This window comes from Nyctibius grandis, chromosome 9, assembly GCF_013368605.1.
Source record: "Nyctibius grandis isolate bNycGra1 chromosome 9, bNycGra1.pri, whole genome shotgun sequence".
Taxonomy (NCBI): Eukaryota; Metazoa; Chordata; class Aves; order Nyctibiiformes; family Nyctibiidae; genus Nyctibius; species Nyctibius grandis.
Genome location: NC_090666.1, coordinates 34,972,995 through 34,994,414, shown reverse-complemented (window position 1 = coordinate 34,994,414; position 21,420 = coordinate 34,972,995). Strand labels below are relative to the sequence as shown.

Below are 21,420 nucleotides of genomic sequence, written 5' to 3'. Positions count from 1 at the left end.
ATATATTCACATTTAATGTAATTTGAGGATGTACCTATGCAGGTATCTTTCAGATTTCTTCCTCCCTTCCTTTTTTCTACTTTTTTTTTTTGTTTTACTTCAAAGGCAAAATTTTTTAAACCTGACTTGGATTTTTTTTCTCTTTTTGTAAGAATGTGCAAAGGAAAGAGAAAGAAAATATGGATGATGGCTAGTATTTTTCTTGAAAATAGTAACTTAGTAGTTTACTAAGCTTTTTCAATTATAAATCTGATCAATTGTATTTACAAGGACATTGTGGAGAGCATACACAACCATCAATCATTTCAGTCCGTGTTATCTGAAAGAGCATTTGATTTCAGAAAGCATACCAGTTGCTTGGCATAGTTTCGACGACGTTAAATAAGAGTACATCTTCCCTTAGCATTATTGATCTTTAGGTTTTCTAATAGGAAGTGGGAATTTAAAATGCTGCCAGTGAATAATGAAAGTACTTAAACCTGACAGCATATTGCTACTGATAAGGGCTTCGCATTAGATGGCAAAACAGCTTGGTTTACTTAAGTCTAAGTGCAAAACTGCACTGTAGTTTAAAATATCCAGAGTAATTAAATTTCAGAAAGCACTACAGTTAAACTTCCCCTATGCTTTCCCTTGCCAAAAAACTTGTCAAGTGACTTAATGTATCTCATATTGCTTGTGTCTTGGATTCTGACCGTTTTGCGACAGGGACCAGTCTCTGCTTCAGGTCAGGCATAACATCTCATTTCACGACCACAGTTTGCTTTAGGAACATCTCCTGGGTGCTAGCACAGCACATTTAATGGAAGGTCATGATATGTGATGTATTAGGGCATAGTTCTAAAGTAGCTGTATCAGTGACAACAACTGTATCATCGCTCTGTTGTTCATAAACCAATGTATGAATCATTGCTTATCTGCCAATATCAGCAGTCTGCAGCCGGATCTTTGAACCATACTGATCATTTTTTTCCAGATATTTTCTTCATTTCTGTTAAGTTACTTAGAAATGTGTGTGCTGGGCTGTGAGAAATACTGAGGGCTCAAAAGGTTTGCAGTCTAATCCCTAGATCTTTGGTGGTGTATTTGCATCTCTTATTATCAGGGACTCTGGCTGTTAATGACAATAAAATTCTTCATCTTTGCCTTTATTCCTTCTGTGAATATGGAGTTGCTTGCATTTTTGCTGTTTAAGTAATCTTTGCCAACCTTTCCTATATGTGATACAGTGCATTGACTCCTTGCTTGTATTCCATCAGATGGGTATATAGTCAGCACAGTCATGATATTTTCACATATCTGAATGAAAAGTGCCAGAGAAGGACCTTAAGTCTTGTGCTAAACCTCAGCAGAACACCTGAGCATATCTGCTTTATGGAGCAGGGAGGGATGTGGGCATCTGCTTAAGGTAAACTTAAGGTAAAACTTCTGTAAGGAGCTTTGCTGAAATTGTGAGATAATAAAATAAATACTTCTGTCTTGCTTGCTTCTGGAGCAGCTGTCTGTTCCTGTGTTCAGAAACCCTTGCAACACTGTATCATGGGAAGAGTGTAGGGTAACGTGTATGGCTGGACAGCATAACATCTCTGTAGGCAAACACAGTCCTTCTAGTGCAAGAGTATAGATTTTGGTGTAGTGAGGGAGAGGACTGGGGAGGTGACAGCGTAGAGAGAAGGGTTTTCAAGTGGCTCCTTGAGGAGGGAAGTGATCTTCGAGAGGGCAAGAGATGATAGCAGAGATTCCCTCTTCCTGTAGGACCTCACACTTCATTCAAAACAGACTCATCTAACAAGCAACAGCCCTGTCTTTGGGAGGAAGAGGGAAAATAAGGAAATCATGGGGAGTCGAAAGCAATAGGGGGGGAAGACTTTGACCCTTGTGACAAAGGAAAGGTCCAGGAGGGGCTAAGGTCGCAACTTGTGTTTCAGGAAGGCTTTCCTGCCTCATGGAGAAGCTGCATTTTCTCTACATATCGACCTTCTCCTGCCTTTAGCCCTTGTAAACTCCTGTGCCTTGTCAGACAGGAGCTGCTAATCCTCCCTGTGCTGCTGTCCCTGGCAAACCGCCGCGGTGCCACCTGCCAAACTGTCGGCTGCTGCCAGAGATGGGCGGCCACTGCCCTGTCCAGACCCCCGCAGAGGAACCGCAGCTCCCCTGCTAAAGCAGGGCTCTGCGCAAGTGCGGAGGGGAGGCAGGCGCAGGGAGGCTGTTGGTGGTCACGTCCTCTGCTGCAGATGATACAGAAAACTCTAAAATAGTTGGGGGTAGGTTTGTACCCTGGTGTCATCCTGGCGAACACAGTTCTTTTCTTTGACTAATCAGAATGAGTATAAATGCACCATTTCTGGAGAAAACATATATTTGTACCTCCATAAAACCCTGTTTTTCGGAATGAAGTGTATCAGTTTGTCCATATAAAATCCCAGGTTGTGCTGTCAATCTCAGCAGGTATAACCTGTTTGGATTTAATTTTCAAAGCAAATAATTTTTCATGTGCATATGTTTTCAAGGCAAAGACTCTTCAACACTTTTTTTTTCCTTTTACAGTTTTATCGTGTTTCTTTGGAGATGATAATAAACTGCTCTATCCCAAGTCAGAAATATTTTCACTCTGCCTTGAGGACTGTATCAAGGCAATAGATGTCTGGTTTTGTTTTGACTCAAGCTCTCGTATTTACTTGTTTTATTTTTGGTTTTATATTGTTTCCAGATTTCCTATATTAGGTTCAGCAGAGGCATGGCTTTCATTTTCTGAATAATATTTACTAGTTCTGTTGTGGCACCTTTAGTTTCACACATCAATTTTATCAGCATGGAGAAAAAAAGAATGGGTGATGCCTACCCTTTCGAAACATCAGTGAAACGATGTGACTGGTTTAAGGGGGAAATCCCTCTCTCCCCTTCACATTTTATTTTGCAAACATTTATTCTGTTTAGTCGAGTCTCTCTTTTAAGAAAAAAAAAAAAAGAAATATTAAACCACTTTTGCTTTTCAGTTGAACAGTCACTTCAGTGCAATATTTTGTGGACTGTGTATTAAAGTTAACATGGAAAGATATTACCTGGCTAAAGAAGTATTAGTGCTTCTCATAACATGTTTGGTTTCCTTAAAGAGCAATGAGACAGTGGCTTCCCATAGATTTACTTGTGGTTGTCCCTAGCACATTTCTCATGCTGTACACTGCCTTTATCACCCGGGAGGTGAAATGTGTAGACAGTGGCCTTTGCTTGAGCTGGTGCTTTCCTTGAGTCTCTGTTGGCTCTTGTCTATCCTGAAAAATTAAATAAAAAGCAAGTCTGGGAAACCTGGCATGAAGGTGGTTGAAATTGCTTTAAAAGTTGCGGATGATAAAAATGAAGTGGTTTGGGAAGCACAGCACACATTCCACAGTACCACCGGTGCCAACTTTGTGCAGGAAACTATGGTTTAAAACATTTGGCAGTTTTTAAAGGAAGCTTTTCTTGTGCACGTGAGGCAAATATGAATTTTATGTATCAGAGCTAAGCATGTTGTGATGTTTGCCAACGGATATGGGTCAAGTGCAAGAAATGAGTTCATCACTGAGCAATAAAAGAAGACAGATTCTGCTTCAGAAAGTTGTTGCTGAGTTGGAATCAATAAACAGGCAAATAGCTCTATTAGAATTACATATCTACATATGTTGGTATTACTCTTGTAATTTATGATGGATATTACTAAGAGTGAAGTCCTATGGGTTTTTTTTCCCCTCCCCTAAATGAGATGAGAGTCTGAAGTGGCCAGGCTGGAATGCAGCCATTGTGTACAAGTGCATTTTCAGCATAGCAGGAGCTGTGTTTGGCATTGAGATATTTAGGCTGTGATGTGATGCATTAATGGTCTGTCCGGGACTCGGGCAGAAGTGAAGAGAGGTACGTACAGTGGGGCTCTTGCCAGCTCTGCATATAGCTTTCATTATTTATTTGAGTCTTTCTGTTCAGAACCTCAAGCTGGAAGCCAGGCCAGGGAATTGTTTTGTTGTGTGTGGTTCAGTGTGAGAGATTTATTTCTGAAAGGCAGCAGAGGGTGATTGGAGCATGTAAAATTACAAAAAACAAAATCCTAAATAGGGCTCCAGTCTTTGGAGGCTTTTAGCTAAAAACTCTTCTTTCATAGCAGTGGTGTGAATTACACAACCAGTTTTTGCCAAGTCTGAAAACTGAGTTTTGAAAAATCCCTAGAAAATTTGAGAAGATACATAGTGTCTCCAGACTGGCTGACGTTTGTCTCAGAAACTGCTAAAAAGGGGAATAAAAGTTTTGATTGATACTGTTCCACTGATTCATTAAAATAACTTGTTGAACAAAAGAGTTTAAACAATATTGTTGTGAAATGGATTGAATGATTCAGTTTTCTCATTAGAGAATTGAATGGAGGAGTTTTGGGCTGAATTTGCGCTGATGCTGAAGACTTCCCTACAAGCCAGCTCTAGATGGGTAATCGGTCATGCAAGCTAAGGTTGTGGAGGTAACCACCTGTGGTACGAGGGAATATGTGCCTTGCTGTGTCCCTTGATGCAGGAATTGTGGATTCTCAAACAATGGCCAGTCTTGGTTTAGGAAGAATTTTGATTTTCTCATTTGTTTTGGTTTTGGAGGGTGTTTTTTTTTTAAGTTTAGGTACAGTAGTTCTTTAGTTTGGTTTTCTCTGAGCTTCTTATGTTACAAAATGAATTTATTCTTAAATGTTGCATGTGAAGAATGCACGTAAAGCAGAAGATAAATAATGTGAAGTGCATAAAGCTACAAAAGTGTTAATGTGGACAGGAAACAAGCTGAAACAACTTACTTTGTGCAGTATTGTAAGTAGGATTGCAAATAAGAAAGCATGAAATAATTTGGGTTGCAACTGTGCGTGAGTGTGACACGCACCCTTAAAAACGATGGGGAAAAATTCTATGCTTTTTTCTGCATGTAAGTGGAGATTTCATCTCATTTCTGTAGGGATTTATCAGAAAACAGGTGGTCTTTTTCATCAATAATTGTTATCACAAAGCAAATATTAATTTTCTTTAATGAAGCAGAGATTCTTTTGTGCTTCAGATTCAGAGGCTTGTCCGTGTAAGTGGATCTCGCCTGTTCAGATGTTGTGGCTTTGCAGCTGTGAGACACTCACCAGGGTGGCAGCAGAGCTCTCCCCTGCGGGCAGAAGGCCAGAGGATTGCTGTTCCTGTCATCCTCTGATTCTCCACCCTGAGGATGAGCAGTTGTGTAGGCTGTTGCTCAGAAAGGTGTTTGTCCTCCTCATTAAAATTCTTCATTTCACTGGTTGTAACGCAATAGAGTTTTTTCCTCAGTTATTTTTTCCTCTAGACCATATGCAGTCTAGTCTTTAAATAATGTTACTTCCTGGCTATTTTGACTGATCTTCCCTGCCTGACCACACTGTTAGGATCTGCTGCATGCACTGTATTTCTTTCTGCTCTCGTATTATTGATGTCTCTAAGGTGCCACATGACTTGCTTGCTTAGAAGATCATCTTGGGTAATTTCTGCTCAGATCAACTATATTAAAGCCCCATTGTTACATCAATACTAATGCCAGTGTTAATGACTGTTAACAAGCATTAAATAGTGCTATGTATTCAGGGCCATTAACTTGTGTCACTGTTGTGTTTTGTAAATGACTTCTTAGCACACCCCTTTAGAAATCTCCGTTCCTTCACCAATATTCTTTGTACACTAATACAACATTGTATTACACGTGACCTCTACACTGACTTGTAGCTCCCTTCTTCACTTGAGCATTACTGTTACTGACTGCAAAAGTTTTTTCTGGGCATTTGTTTTCTGACTGCTTGGTTTTGTTTTGGTTGGGATTTTTTTTTTCCACTAGCTCCTCCACAGAGTACCTGAATTGTATTTTCCTGAAGAATCTTTATTTCTTGTAACAACTTACTTCTAGTTGTATTCATTAAGATGTAGACCGATTCCATGCTCGTTGAGATCATTGGGATGGGACAAAATCCACAGTTTGGGATATAAATTAGGAAAAATGAAATCAAGTATTACAACTAGCGGACGATCAAACTACCTTTTGCCACCTTTAGCCAAAAATACATCTAATCATTGCAGTCCTTCTTAAAACTTATGTCCCTATTGATTTTTTACTTATTCTAGAACCCAAAGCATTAAGAATTTAACAGAGATCAACATATATAGAAAATATTTACACAGGCAGAACGTATCTGTTTTATAAGGTATTGTATTTTGAAAGAGGTTAGCAGAATGGTTTACATTTTCGAAGCAATATTTATAGATAGCAACCTAATGTTGAAGGGTTAAGTACAATAATTCTGTATGTGAGCCCCTAGGAAAGTGGACCAGACACTTAATAAATCTTGGTTCTCCCTGTTTATTGAAGCAAAAGTCTCCTGAGTGTAGTGCATATATTAAGGTTACTATTCCAGTTACCATAGCAATGTCGATAAAAGAGGGAGACCTTTTCTCAGTAATACATTTTTGACTAAGAAAGGAGTCTTTAATATGAAAAAGCATAAACTGTATGTGCTACGTCATTGCTCTTAGGATGCTACCCTCTAGAAAGAATATTTTTACTACATGAGCAAACCTGAACAGTGGGTTGAGAGTTTTGGAATGGTATCAGATGGTGGGTGCTATACAGTAGATTTGTGAGTTCCCTCCAGCATGCCACACTTTTTTCTGTTATAGATAAATACTTCAGAGAAGTAAGAGTTCATGCATCATCAGGTTTATATACATATGAAGTGTATTCTTTTCATCCTGTGCCTCCTCGTTCTGTTTTCCCCGCTTATCAACCCTGCTCATGAGCAGGAGTGTACCTGTTGCCCAGCTGGAGCTGTAGTCCTTTCCCCATGGATTGCGTTTGTAGTGACCTGTTAACTTTTCCTTTGGAAGCTGCTGTTTATAAGTGCAGCTGGTTTTAGGGTCCTTCTTACAGGCTTGTTTAAGTCAGCTCTAATTTGCTCATCACCAGTTTGATTCTCTTCAAAGTAGTGCTGTGCAGGAGGGGGATATACCTTCAGTCATAGCTGCACGCAGCAGCACTGTTGGCCGATCCTGCCTTTTTCTTATTTGCCTAAAACAAATTTTAATTTTCTTCAGTTTTCTTACTTATTTGTCTAAATAGACAGTCCTTTAACAAGTGCTCAGTTGTGTTTTGTGGCAGACTAGTAAGCTGTGCAGTATTTAAAGTAGTTATTTTAAAAAAAGTTTAATATTTCTAATCCTCATGTTTTGTTGTCTATTGGCTTTTTTATTGAATTAAGAGGCAGTAAATACAGTGCTTTGTATACTGTTCTGTATTGCTCAAATGCTTATGTAATGGATCCATAAAAATTACATTTTTTAAACATATACATATATATATCTACGGACATATATATGTTTATTATACCTTTAGTTCTTTTTTCTTTGCTCTCTTTAGTTGATTCCATTGTGTATTTTTCTTTTCCTGTTTAAGTGGCAGATTTCAGAGACACTGACTCGTGTTTGCCATCCATTCATCCATTTCCCTGGTATATTTTCCTTTCTATGACACGTGTTCTTTTTCCTAAATGCACAAACTGATCCTCTGCCTCCGTCGTGGCAAGGCAGTTCAGACACACAGAAATGAGTACCAGGCCAAGGTTATTCTTCATATGCAAATGTGGTTTGTACTTGAATAATTTTGTGATGCAAAAAGACTTTTGGTTTTGGTATGTTTGGGAAAGTGAATCTATCTATCTATTTAGGTCATATATTTAGGATTCTTTCCAGTATCTATTCAGTGCATCGGTTCTGTTAAATTCTCCCAAGGAGTGTTTGTGTTGAGCAGGAGGAGATGGCACAAGTGTTACATGGTTTTGATCCAGACTGCATCCTGTTGCAGTTTGGACCTATTCCTTTTAGGTACATCAGGATTAGAGGGGAAAGGCACTGGAGGGAGAAATCTGCAGAGGAAAAGCATAAAACAAGTAATAATAAAAACATAATGAGAAAAAAGGAGAACAGCTGGGCGAAGAGAAAGCAGAGGCAGGAACAGGAGAGAGAAACGAAGGGTCAGTCCAACGGAGAGCACAAAGGCCTGTGTTAGTGCTTCATCAGTGCCACACGACACATGTATTTCCCATTAAGGACACCTCTTTATTCTGTAACTCCAGGCAGCTCCTCGGAGGACATCTGTAGGTGGTGAGAATTTCCACTTAATCATAGTGTTTCTGATCTTTGAGAGAGAAGAGCTGGGCCTGGTAATGAGCAGGAGACCATGGGCTGGTCCTAAAGGCGCTCGTGTGATGTATCACTCATGCGGGCAGCCCCGAAACTGGACCAAAGCCATACTATTGGCCTAACCCTGCTGACACAGTGCCCGAGGAGCATCTGGTGGGGCGACCTGCCTGCCATTTCATCTGGCCAAAAGTTGGCTTTGCAATTGTAGCTACATCTTTATTTGTGTGTGTGTGAAGTGCAGTGAGAATAGAAGTGCTATAAACTTTGAATTATTATGTTTTTGACAGTCTGATTTAATTAAATTTTTAATTTACTGTTGCAGAAATCAAATGTGGCCCCCATACTGTCTGTATGTGACTGTACAGTTGAGATGAACCAGAAGCAACTTGATACTTGCTTTTTTATCCAGTCTGAGAAGTTTCTAGGCAATTTGTGTGAGATATTTGCCAACTAGTAATCAACACAGCAACCACGTATCGCTTTGCCAAATCTGTAAACAGGGATTGATTTTGATCCATTAATAGGGCTATACAAACCCATAGCCTCTCTAGTGAGATAATTAAATTCTGGGCACTTTGTTAAAATAAAATTTCTAAAACACAGGATCAGGAGAAACAATCAGGTTTTTGACAGAATTTAGATATTGGCCTCCCATGCTGAGAGCGACTGAACTTTAACCCAGTTTTTGCTGAGGTTTTCCATGATATTTTTCTCCTCTGGGGAAAAAGCAAATCTTTAGTTTTGAGAGGGTTTTTTATCCACAGTTGAGAACTTACTTGATAAATGAAGACCATCTTATTTGAGAAGTGCTTCAAAGGGAAATGTAGAGTGTGCTTTCTGTACTTGCAGCCTACTTTAGGCATATGACTGACAAAATTTCTTCTGCATGTGGAATATTGATTTTAAGTTTCGCTAAAGCTACTTGGAAGCCTAAAGTTTGCTGCAGATCTGTGAATTGCAATTTGAAAGTAAAAATTGAAAGTACTTGAAACTTTAAAAATGTGGCCCTGAAAACCCAGGAGAGTAGAGTCCTCATTGTAAGTAATAGCAAAATCAACATCAAGCAGGTAAGTTAATCTATTTTACTACAGGACAGGCACTACATGAGAATTAGTTGTGATAGCTACAAAAGTAATAGTTATTGGCCACATCTTAGAGCAGCCATCTCTAGGATAAGGCAGCAGCTGCTTTTCTTTTTCTGCTTAGGCCTGGAGTTACATCCAAAGTCTTGTCTGCCAAAATGGGTCTGTTAATTCCGTAACGATGATGGTGGTGTCAGGGCAATGGTTGGACTTGATGATCCCAGAGGTCTCTTCCAACCTGATTGATTCTGTGATTCAGATATTTATATATTTGTTACCAAGTTCTCGACTGAGACAACTCATCTGTAAAGGTCACTAGGCAACTTTTCAAGTACTACTGGCATGAGATAGATTCAGAGTGACAAGTATGGTTGGCTGAAGATATTTTTGTCAGAAAACTTTTCTGACAAGTTTTTTTCTTTTTTTTACTCTTCACTTGCAAGTTTTGTATGAAAGAGTGTTTCTGTAGAAGCTTTGTAAAAATGTTTTAAATAGTTCACTTTAGCTTTCTCACATTTTGGATAATGTGATTTTTTTTTTTAATGTTGAAATCTTCAGTATAATCATTTCATTTTGACATTTCTCTGTTATTTTGTTGTATTTTATATTACTTGTGCAAACTATTTTATTCATGCAAAAATGCTGTATTTTGGTATTATCACAGCAAACTGTTCAACGTTTAAAAACAAGTATTTCAATATATTCTATTTGAAATGATGTTAAATCTTTTCTTAAAGTATAAGATTTTCAGTTTATTCTGATTTGGAATAAAAATGCTTGCACTCTCCAATATTTTGTTATCTGGTCATCTCTATGGGCAATTTAGAGAAGGAGGCTCTAAGCCATATTATCAATTACAGCTCCAAACCACATTATAGACTACCCACACTATGATGTCATGTTCCATTCATGGAAATCAATTGCAGAGTTAATATTATAACCTGCAGCATTTCCATTGATTTCTGATGGATTCCAGATGTAGACAGATATGGAAATGGGCTCATATTACAAGATGTTTCAAAGGTGGATGCTAGTTCTTTGCTTTCTGGGTAACTGCGGATGTAATGAAATATGTAAGTTATGAATTTTTATATTTTTTTCTGTTTTCATACCCAGCATTTTGCCTTGTCCTCCTAGAGGCAAGGACTCACTGTTCTAGAAAGTTAGTCCATCCTTTTTTTAGCGATTTAAAATGATGATGTAAAGTGTTACATAAATGTTCTTCTCTGTTTTAATATCCTGGTTTTTTTTCCAGCTATTTCTTGAGCTCCTATTGTGGTAAATTGTTAGTTGAAAACAGTTTGGCCTCAAAACTCTATTTTTGAAGACCTTGATTAGCCCATGCATGTTACTATAATGGAAATAATGACAATAGCTCTACTGTATTATTCCAGTAGAAGTTATAAAGTTACATTATATTTGTAACTACTTAGCTAATGTCAGAAGGTAAAGAGTAGTATTGAAAAAGAGCTAAAAGTGAAGATACACAATTTTTTTACTTCAGATACTGTCACTCCCCCCGCACCCCCCGCCCCGGTTTAGTGTATAGTATGTGGAAGTAGAGGCAGACGATACATCTTTTAGGACTAAATGCTTTCTGTTTCATTACCATCTTCAGAGTGATCTTTTACTAATTTTAACCAAACATTCTTTTAGTGTAGGATGTGTCTATCCTGAGTACTACAACACACAGCCATTGATTGCCTCACCACTAAATGAAAATATACTCTGAATTAACAGTATCTTTTATTCTGTTCCTTGTTAAGAAAATGAACAAGTCAGAGTGTTCAATAAAATGCATTTGTTTGTGTGACTGCTTGGTGTTTTTCTGGATTAGGTAAGGCTAAACTCTGAGGAAAAGGAATTACATTTCAAATATAGTTTGTTTTTATCTGAGAGTAAGTCTTTCCAGAGATGGGAGCAAGAGAACAGTATTATTAACAGCCTGACTCTTGGCTTGTTTGTGGGAGTTTCTGAACACCCTGTTGAAGACAGTTTCTTTGTTGAAAACAATGAAATTTCCTAATTCCCAACACTGGTAATGTGTTGGATGAAAGTTATTTTATTTCAGTAGGGGTATTTGTGGAAATTGACTTAGTATCTGTCTTATTCTCTACTTCCTATTTTTGTTTAATAAACATAGAAAACTTCAGAGCAAAACTTCTCAAACAATTTTATTCAATAACTTGCACTGGGTACATTGATATATCTGTAGATACTCAGTGAATACCTGTTCTTTTAGTACCTAGTACTGAACTTCAGTACATTATCATAATGAAATATATTTTTGAATTATTACGGAAATATATTTTTAAATTATCCTCAGAAAGAATATTTCAGTTTAAATGAAGTCAGAATATATGGATATTAATTTTGAATTAGAATTTCAAAAAGGCTTAGGAGTTTTTGGTATTTCTAGTACATGTAATGCCTCTGCTGAATAACAGGTTATGTTTTATTTGTGAGATAGAAAAAAGAAGTATTTGCATAGTAACATAAAACTTGATCTTTCAGGAGTGCCGAGCACCCACAACTTATTATGATACTCTTATATGTAATAATTTAAATTGAAGACTTTGCAAAATAGCATTTGTTCTTTCTTAGGTGTAAAAGAATTTAGGGAGTTCCTTGATTGGGAGTTGCCTAACTACGTGTTAGTTGATGTTTAGAGAAGTGTGAGGAGCTCAGGGCTCAGGAAAAGCATTTGGTCTTCTAGAAAACAGGGAACCTGGTGCTGAGGAACTATTAACAGCCGCTGACTTTAACAGTGCTGCCAAGGGCACAGTGCTGAGCATAGGGAAACTCTGGTGTGATGTGGCAGGCAAAGATGATTTGTTGCATGACTTTTCAGAAAGGATTTTTGTAATGCTTTGTTGTGTTCTTTTTTTAAACAGCGTTGAAGCTTGTGCTGGAATAAGAACTGGGCTCTAATCTTTTTTTGGGTTGGTTAGTCTTAATGAACAAATAGCACCAGAAAAGAGAGACAGACATCTATAAGACGTCTTGTGCTTTCCTTGAGAGTTGATCACAACCTCCCTCTTCTCCACTCCTCAAGAAGGAATAAAGCTTACTGTTCTGTCAGAGTATTTACTGAATAAATGAAAAAGTAAATATGAACTTGTTTTTTATTTTAGAAATACCATCAGTTCACCATGTGTTCATAGAATCATAGAACAATTTGGGTTGGAAGGGACCTTTAAAGGCCATCTAGTCCACCCCCCCTGCAGTGAGCAGGGTCATCTTCAACTAGATCAGGTTGCTCAGAGCCCCGTCCAGCCTCATCTTGAATGTTTCCAGGGATGGGGCATCTACCATCTCTCTGGGCAACCTGTTCCAGTGTTTCACCACCCTCATCGTAAAAAATTTCTTCCTTATATCTAGTCTGAGTCCACCCTCTTTTAGTTTATAACCGTTACCCCTTATCCTATCACAACAGGCCCTGCTAAAAAGTCTGTCCGCAAATAGATAATCTAGATATACCAAAACAGTTTGCTGGTGGACAAAATAACGATTCCTTGGGAGAGTATTAAACAAAGGACCATAGACAGGAATCATCTGATTTCACTGCTGCTCTGGTAAAGATGTAAAGTTCTTTCAATAATGGGATTTTAAAAAGCATTTTACAATGACAACCTTTAATTAGAGGGTAATTATTTTTATTGCATTTTGCAATGTATTTTTTTAACACAATAGCAAACTGATTTCCTGCATTCAATCCTTCCAGTGAAGGAAAAATGTTTTCTAAGTGCATAATTTGAATTTAAATGAATGCAAACCTTTGTGCTCAGCCTACATAGCATGCGAGTGATAACTTGAGAAAATACAGCTTTGTGACACACTGATTACTCTTGTAAAGATAGAAATATATTCTCCCTTTGATGAGTGTGTCTAACTTCCATTAGTGCTAATGGGAGTTATGCATTTATGCTTTGAAGAGTCCACACTCCAATTAATTATAACACTTTAAAGAAAATGTGAGATGTTGTTGAAGGTAGAGATTCTTTGGTGTCGAAATGTTTTTTTCTGAATTTCTGTCCTGTTCCCTCTCTTTCTGTGAATGATTTGGCATTGACTGACGTATTGTCATGAAATCTTGTAAAAACTACTACGGTGTTTAGTTGAAATTACATTGTGACATATCGATAAAGTCATCTCCCATCTAGCCTACCTCCTTTCGGTCTCTTTTTTTTTTTCCCTGTTTAGCTTTAGCTGACAGCTGAATAACTGTTCCATGAGGTTATCAATTCCAAGGTTAACCTCAGATCAAGTTTTGTCTGACTGAAGTTGAGATAGACGAGTGAGCTGTGTTCCTTGTGCTTTTCCTTAATTTTCCTGTTGTGAGCAGAAACCAATGAGCATCAGAAAACAGATAAATTGTCCCTGGATCCTGTGCTTCAAATCTGATAGCAAACAGGAAACGGCACTTGAGAAAAGGCTGTGAATGGCTTTGAGGAAAACAAGGATGAGTGGCTGTTGCTAGTGATCACTCATATTGAAAGTGATGCAAATGCAATAGGTTAATCTGGAAACTAAAAGCAGTTCAGCAATTTGCTCTTTAAACAGATAGGTAAATGTAGAAGATCAGCACAAAATGAAAGATGAGGAGTCAATTTGACCAAAGAGACCTAATTATTTATTTTTCCCAAAAGTAGCTTATTAATATTAGTCTCTGTTGTTTTTTCCTGATATATGACTTTTAGAGCTGCCCAGGCATCTGACAAATCCACTGTAAGATTGAAATCTCCCTGTGAACCACAGAGGTTATTTGGGGGTGGAGGAATAAAAATTGCATTTAAACTCTGATCATGGATCTCAGACCTGAGCAAGATTGATAAGGATGTAACAATACTTCTTGTATTTATTTTTGTTCCTCCACAAAGTAAAGTTTGCAGCTCAACTTTGCCACAAGCTGGAGTTGAGTCCTCATAAGTCTTTTTTACTCTTAGCCTGAGGGACTGTGGTGGTGGCAAATGCATCACCTAGAGTATCTGCCCGAAAGAGGGAGCATGTTTATGGTATCTGCAAAGCAGAAGACTAACTGTTGTGTCCAGAATATAGAAATACATAGAGGATTTACAAAGAGATGCAGACGAGAAAGTAGACTTTCTGCTAGGGTGAGAGAAAGAGAGAAAAGGCTTTGCTGGATAAACCATAGCAACTTCAAATCAAACCACACCAAACCCACATCTCTAAAATGTGCAAGAGAGTGGAAGGGCAAAAAGAAAAAAACTCACATATTTCTCCTCAGGCTTTCATTTGGTGGAGAATACACATTACCATTTGCCTTCTAGTTGTCGTAGTTGTTTGGATGCAGCTTCCCTTGAGCAGAAGAACAGAATTTATGGATCCAGACTGCCCAGGGATTGTCAGAATTCAGCTTATTTGACAGCTAGAAGAGAAGGCAGTCACTGCTTCCACTGATGTGAAAGGAGAAGAAGGAAAGGCTGTTACATGCTCCGGAAGCCTCTAATAGTAGCCTTGGTGAAACACTGCACAGCTAAGGTTAGGTGGGACAGATACTTCATGCCTTCCTGAAGTATGTGGAGCAAGAAAGCTGCCAGTCGCAAAGGAGAGAGTGACTCGGTGCATAGTTTCCTACCTGCTCTTTATCACCTTTTTGAATACGACAGCTACAGGCAGGTGAATGAGAAGTCACCAACAGCAGACTTGGGAATGAGGGTTATGAAACTGCCAGACTTCAAAGTCAGCTTTTGCTCCAAGGGCAAAACCCTCAGTCTTTTGAAACGCGATTGCAAGGTGCCACCAGAGTAATCTCCGTGACTGACCAAACCTCTGGCCAAAACAGTTAGCAGGACTGAGATTTTTCTTTGTTACATTATATACCTAGAACCACAATATCTTACGTGTCCTACTGTGACTGTTATTTATTCTTACTTTACACTTAATGCTAAATTCTTATATAATACCAGAGTTTTCTAAAGAGAAAACTTTAGACTGCGATTGTGATGCTTCATTACTAAATTAATTCCACTTGTTTATTCTAACATTAAATGAGGACTACCTTTTAGTACTAAACATTCTTTTCCTGACACGTTGAACTCCGTTTATGGGTACTGTTGCTTTTTGTCGCCAGTTTCTTATTATCCAGTACATATGTTTTCTACATTTAGAGAGGTGTCTTTTAATTTTATATTTGTGTATCAAGTTTCATGAGAGAAATGTTTTCTCGTACTGGCTCAAGTCAGGCTATTACTTGACTACAAAGCTGATGATGAAAATCCTGACATCCTTCACCACAGCAGCGTGAATGTGCTGATATGATAGTTTAGTTCGAAAAACATGTAATTATGATAATGGCAAAAGAGCAAGTCTCTATGGGGATTTAGATTTCCTTCCATAATGCAAACAAAAGACACTCTCAAAACGTAAATTCTGTTATTTCATCTATTATAATGGGCAATTAATCAAGACGCAGTGAGAAAGCTATGCTGATAACGGTAAAAGCTGGCACGTATCTTTCTAATTTGTATTGCAACAAATTGAGAGATGTAATCACAACAGAGGAGGATGTTTAAATAAAATTAGAGCTGCGATATGAAATGACAAAGGGAAGAAACTGAGAGTTAAGGATGACATTTTGTCTTATTTTAAAGCAGCTGTGAAATGGAAAAAGACCATCTCAGTGACATGTGTTCTGAAACAGATGAGCTGTCAGCCCTAACTACAGATTTCTGGCTTGGTATTTGGTTATGATATATCAATTGCACTAACAGGATATAGTTTGGTCTGTGATTTTCTTGCTTTTATTGTGCTTCAACACAACTAGAGAATGGATTAAAATGCTTTTATTTAAAATGGGAACAAGCTGGCAAAGCTTATTTTCTAACCTGCATTGCTGATTTATTAATATACATATAATATATGAATTACTGTCATAGATACCTGTCTTTGCCTACAGATACTTTGTTTGATTAAGCTTAAACCATTTTTTGTATCAGAAACCAAGATTGCTGCCTATGGTTATGGGTAGATTAGAACTGTAACATAAACAGAAATCACTTTTTTCTTCTACAAAATTGTCATACACGAGTTTGGAGATAAGCCAACCTTTTTCCTGCACATGTAAACGAAAACTTTTAAATGAAGAATGGAGCATGATGTAAGTCTCTGTTGGGTTCTTCACTGAGTGCCATATGCTACTATAATCCCTAGTCTTTAAAGAGCACTTGGGTGTTAAAATGCATATTTTCATTAAAAAAAGTGTTCGGTGAAGCAAAGTTTATGTGAACTAGTAAGTCATTACCTAGTAGCAGGCTGCAGTTCCTCCCTTTGCATGAGTGCAAAGAGAGCTGCTTCCTTTGAGCAGGAGTCTTATTTCTGGAACCATGGAAATAATGACCTCAGTGAAGATATGCATCATCTAGATAGCACATTTTCCTTCACAGATACTCAGCTGCTTTATCAATGGGAAGCACAATCACTATCCCTGGTCTGACGTGAGGAAATTAAGGCATAGCACTGAAGAAATGAAAATGGTAGTTGAGGAGAAGAAAATTATAAACTCTTCATTTCCAGGGTTGAGATGGCACGAGATGATTGATTTAGGCTGTGTCTGTGTTAGTGAGTAGTGTGGGTCTGTAGGGGAGGATTTTCAGAGTGAATCAGCTGGTGCTGAGACCAGCTTCCACCCTGTATCTAGCAGGGATGTTGTATTTCAGACCAGCTGCGGACTGGTCCTGTAGATGGAAGGATAACTGCTGCTGAAATGCATCAGGTGCCCTCCTGGAGAAGTTTAGTTTCATTATGCAGGACTCCAGTTTGTGTGCTCCAAGACTGTGAAACAAAGCATGGTTAAAGGGGAAGAAATCAGATGATGAGACAACTATCTGCCAGGAACAGTTTGGGTATATCTGGTTCTAAGCAGGGCAGAGGAAGTTGCAGGAGAAGGGGATCAGGGCAAGAAGGAATTTGAGGGAGGGGAATAAATGCTTTCTTGGTGTCTTTTCCAGTCTGTCTTCCCTGGTTTTTAAGTTCAGAGGCTTTTCCTAGCATCACAGGGGAACGGAGTGTTCCTGGGAAGTGTTTTCTTCACTCCCTTTCCTGTGTTTTCATTATTGCAGGACATTCCTTCCCATCAGGAATATTGGTTAGCCTATGAAACCCATCATGAATGTTGTTATGGTGATTTATCTCTATACCTCTTGCATATTATAGTTATGACTACCTTGCAATACCAAACCCTGAGAGAAACACATTCCAGTCTTCAAAAAGTTTTCCGCAAAACAGTAGAATGACTTTACCCAAAGCTCTGGGGTAGCAATTAAAAGTAAACTTTAGTTTAAAAGAATATCTGCTGATGTAATTTACATAATATGTATATTAAATCCTGAAGGATATGCCTACACTGCTGGTCTGTTTTAATTGGAATTAATTTATTACTAAGAGTAATACACAAATGCTTGTGATATGTCTAGACTAACATTTACCATTGTGTGCTTAACTCAGTGTAATGGCTATTTAATTAATTTGAATTAAAAGGAGAACTTGTGCTGAATGGTCTTCTCCTGTTTCACCTCATGATGGCTCAGAGGTGCCAAGGTGTTTCATCTGAAGCCATACGGTTAATCACACAGTCACTCAGGGTCGATGATTTTCATGAAGTGGGAAGAAAAATCTGTGCTGCATTCTCTGATAAAGCCCAAATATTCTGAATTAAAGTACACTCTGCAAAGCATGTTTTTCTCTGTGCTGTTTTTTTCAGGATTGGATGCAAAGAGGGATACTCAGTGGTAAAATGGCAATTGTATGTTGTTACGTTTTGGTTTTTAGTTTTTTTATGTACTTTTTCTATGCATGTGCCCAACACTGTGCACGAGATTGATTTTTATTTAGTAAGGTTACTTTAAACTAACATTTAAGTAGAAAGTTATTTTTTAAAGTACATAGTAATTGACAGACACTTTTAACTTTTAATTTCTTCAAAGATGCTGATTATTGTGATGCATTTCCAATGAATGTGCTCACACTCATGTTTCTATTGAATGAAGCTCTATAAAGATTAAATACATGTTACTGGAAGGGAGCCACCTCTTACTGTAGCCTAAGTACATAGTAAATTCTTTGTTGTGTGGCATTTTTAAATAAGCAGTTCGCCAAAAAGCTAAAAGCAAAACATTTCAATTCAATATAAAAAAAAAAGATTGTGGTATCTTTATAATAATAATAATAGCTTACAACACTATCTAGACCTGCAATTCTTTTTTGATATCAAAATATCTTTCCAATGACCAATGACCTTTTTTCCACATACACCTATCTGTCGGTGTATAAATGCCAGCATTTAGCACTTAATGCCAAAAATGTGATTGTGCTCTAACTAATGGCAGAAATATTGAGGGAATTAAAATAAAGCTGCTTGAAGGGAGTTGCTGTAACAAATGAATTTCAGTAGCTTTATTGAGCCTCCATATTTTCCCCTGCCCCGATGTGCTGCTTTATAAGTGAATGATGAAGTTTAGAACGAACATAAAGAAATGTGCTGAAGCTGGAGAAATCAATAAAAGCCACAGGAGTTAGGAATCCTTGTGTGTTGTTCAAGAAAGGGAGTTTGGTCCTGAAAAGCTAGATGTTTCTGTGCGCATCAGCACCCAATGAGGCAGAGCTACTAAAACAAACCAAAGAATAAGTAGAATAATGTCAGAATGCTCACTGCCTGTGCCTTGCTCCCTGCCATACCTGCCAAGATAAGCAGTATTTTCAGGAAATGTGTTAAATCTTTAAATAATTCTGTGAAATAATTCCAAGAGAATTGCTTTGCAGGAAACGCGCTTGCCCACAGGGAGGTAATGTGAGACGAACCCCTTCCTCTGTAGTTGGTGAGGGGTCACAAATTTAGAGCAGTCTGATTTTAGATGACGGTGTATCCACGCAGAAACAAATGCAAATCTGAATCCAAAGGTAAAAAATTTGAAACTGAGGTTTCTTTTATTTTACAAGTCTGTTAAACAACTCTGTTAATAGATTTGGGGGATATGTATATTTTGCCTCAGTCACATTGGTTTCATAGCAGGACATCTCCAGGGATTTCAAGCGTTACTTTATTGTTTTCTATAGCAATAAACTTAGACTGAAATATTCTTCATCTCCAGGCTCACTCTTGCCTGGTGATGGTATAACAGTGAGCCTAACCAAGTCAGATTGGTATTTTTAAATTCCAAAGCTATGTGAAGAAGTGAAAAATTAGAGTCCTGTATTCCACCATGCAAATGAAACACTAGGTATGCAGGAATTAGCTTCCTCCAACAGCATAAGAGTTAATAATTTAGGTTATTTACTTAGAAACTGTGATGTCACCTTATGAATTGGGAAGAAAAGCACAGTTTCATGAATGCTGACTTCTTCAAGCAGCCTATGTTTATGGAAATGACCAAAATCCTGTGTTTCTGCAAACACAGTCCCATTTCTTCCTGGAAGCTTGTGTCACATCTAACTCAAACCTCCTTCCTTAGCTTTGGCTTTTGTTAGGTTTTCTCTAGAGAAAAATCTTTTCCAGTTTTTTCAGGTGTACCCAAAATACCTCAGGTGGAACTCCTTATTAGTTGTGTAGAGCTACAGGGTAAGAACTGTGCTAGAGTAGCAGGTGAAAGAGATGAGAGAGGTCAGCCCTTATAGCTCTTACGACTCATTGCAAGAAGCCTGAATCTGTTCCTCGAAGCATAATAAGACATGCTACATGCTTTCCTATTGAAAACTACTGCACTGACAGCCTCACTCCATCATATTTAATGTGGCAGGGATAAGTGCAGAAAACCCTTAGGTGAGTATCCTGTTCAGATACAGGATTAGTGGTGTGTTTCGTGGTAGGTTATTCTCCCAGAGGTTATTTGTTTTTTAGGCTTACTCTTTACACTGGGAATCTGTAAATATTATTTTGCTGGGGAGATAATAGTATTTTCTGACAGAAGGAAACAAGTTGATTAAATGGATAAAGTAAAACTGTTAGCGCTCCAGTAAATTTTTAATTCAGAAATTCACATGTGCTGCGCACGGCCTTGCACTGTCAAGATTTTGGATTCTGTACACTCAGATCAGCCATCTCATTTATGTTGTAGGATGTTGGTCATAGCTGGAGAAGAAATGACTGTAAATCAGAGAAAAATTTATTTGTATTGATTATCTTACTTTTCCCCGTCACACAAAGTGGGAGGAGGTGGATGTAATCTTGCTTCCTAACGATCTGAGAACAAAGAAGGAGCACCTCTTTATTAAGCTGGAAAACGGGTGGACTGAATGCACATGTAGTGCTATTAACACCAGTTACATGATTGAATCCAAACCAGTAGGCATCTGAACAATCAGATGTTTCCAAAAAAAGACAATCTCTTTTTTCTCTTTTCTTCCTGCAGGATAATTTTAGGGAAAATGTATAACACTAAGATGCATGGAGAGTGGAAGAAAATTCAGTTATTAACTAACACACTTATTTTTAAAGGACCTGTAATGGGCAGCATCTTGTAGGGACACTTCCAAGAACAGACCTTCGTAAAAGCCTTGCAGCCTAAATTTAGGTGAAGGTCAGAAGTGATTGATCTCAGGAGCACTAATGAGTAAGACACATAGTTAATTAGGCAGTTAGGGTTAGGAGGGAGAATACCAGGCTGTGCAAAGAAAAATACCAGTAAATAATTCTACATTTGTGAATTACATCAGTCTGAGCATAGTTAGAAATGTGACAGGTTGTACAGCTTGGTTTTCTGAACGTACTGCTCAGTTTTCTGTAGAAGTGCAGCTTCCCTTTTTAATAACGAGTCCTCTGTGATGTGAGGTGTAACACGTGCCTGATAGTGTTGCTTTGCAGATTTTTTAATTAGTATTTCAGCTCTCCATGGACTGATTATTGAAGGACTTCTGGGCAAGCATTTTTCTGTTTCTACTGAAAGTCTGATGATCATCTAATGAAGCATGTGTTAGAAGCCATTCGTAAGCCAGAGTCCACAAAAGTGTTTCTAGCTTTTGTCAGGATACGTCAGACTTGAAAGCTGTGCTTTTTAGTCCAGACTAAAACCTTCAATGAAACCTAAGCACAATGATTGTCTTGCATGAACAGTTAGTACTATAAAAGCCATTGTTAAACAAATACATTTTATTTGATAAAAAAAAAGGATATACAT

At 38.0% G+C, this 21,420-nt stretch overlaps 1 protein-coding gene across 1 annotated transcript in view; it reads left to right on the top strand.

The window, feature by feature from the left end:
* The window catches only part of DPP10 (dipeptidyl peptidase like 10), a 304,433-nt gene that overhangs the window by 68,272 nt on the left and 214,741 nt on the right, over window positions 1-21,420 (top strand). The gene's annotated exons all lie outside the window — the stretch shown is intronic.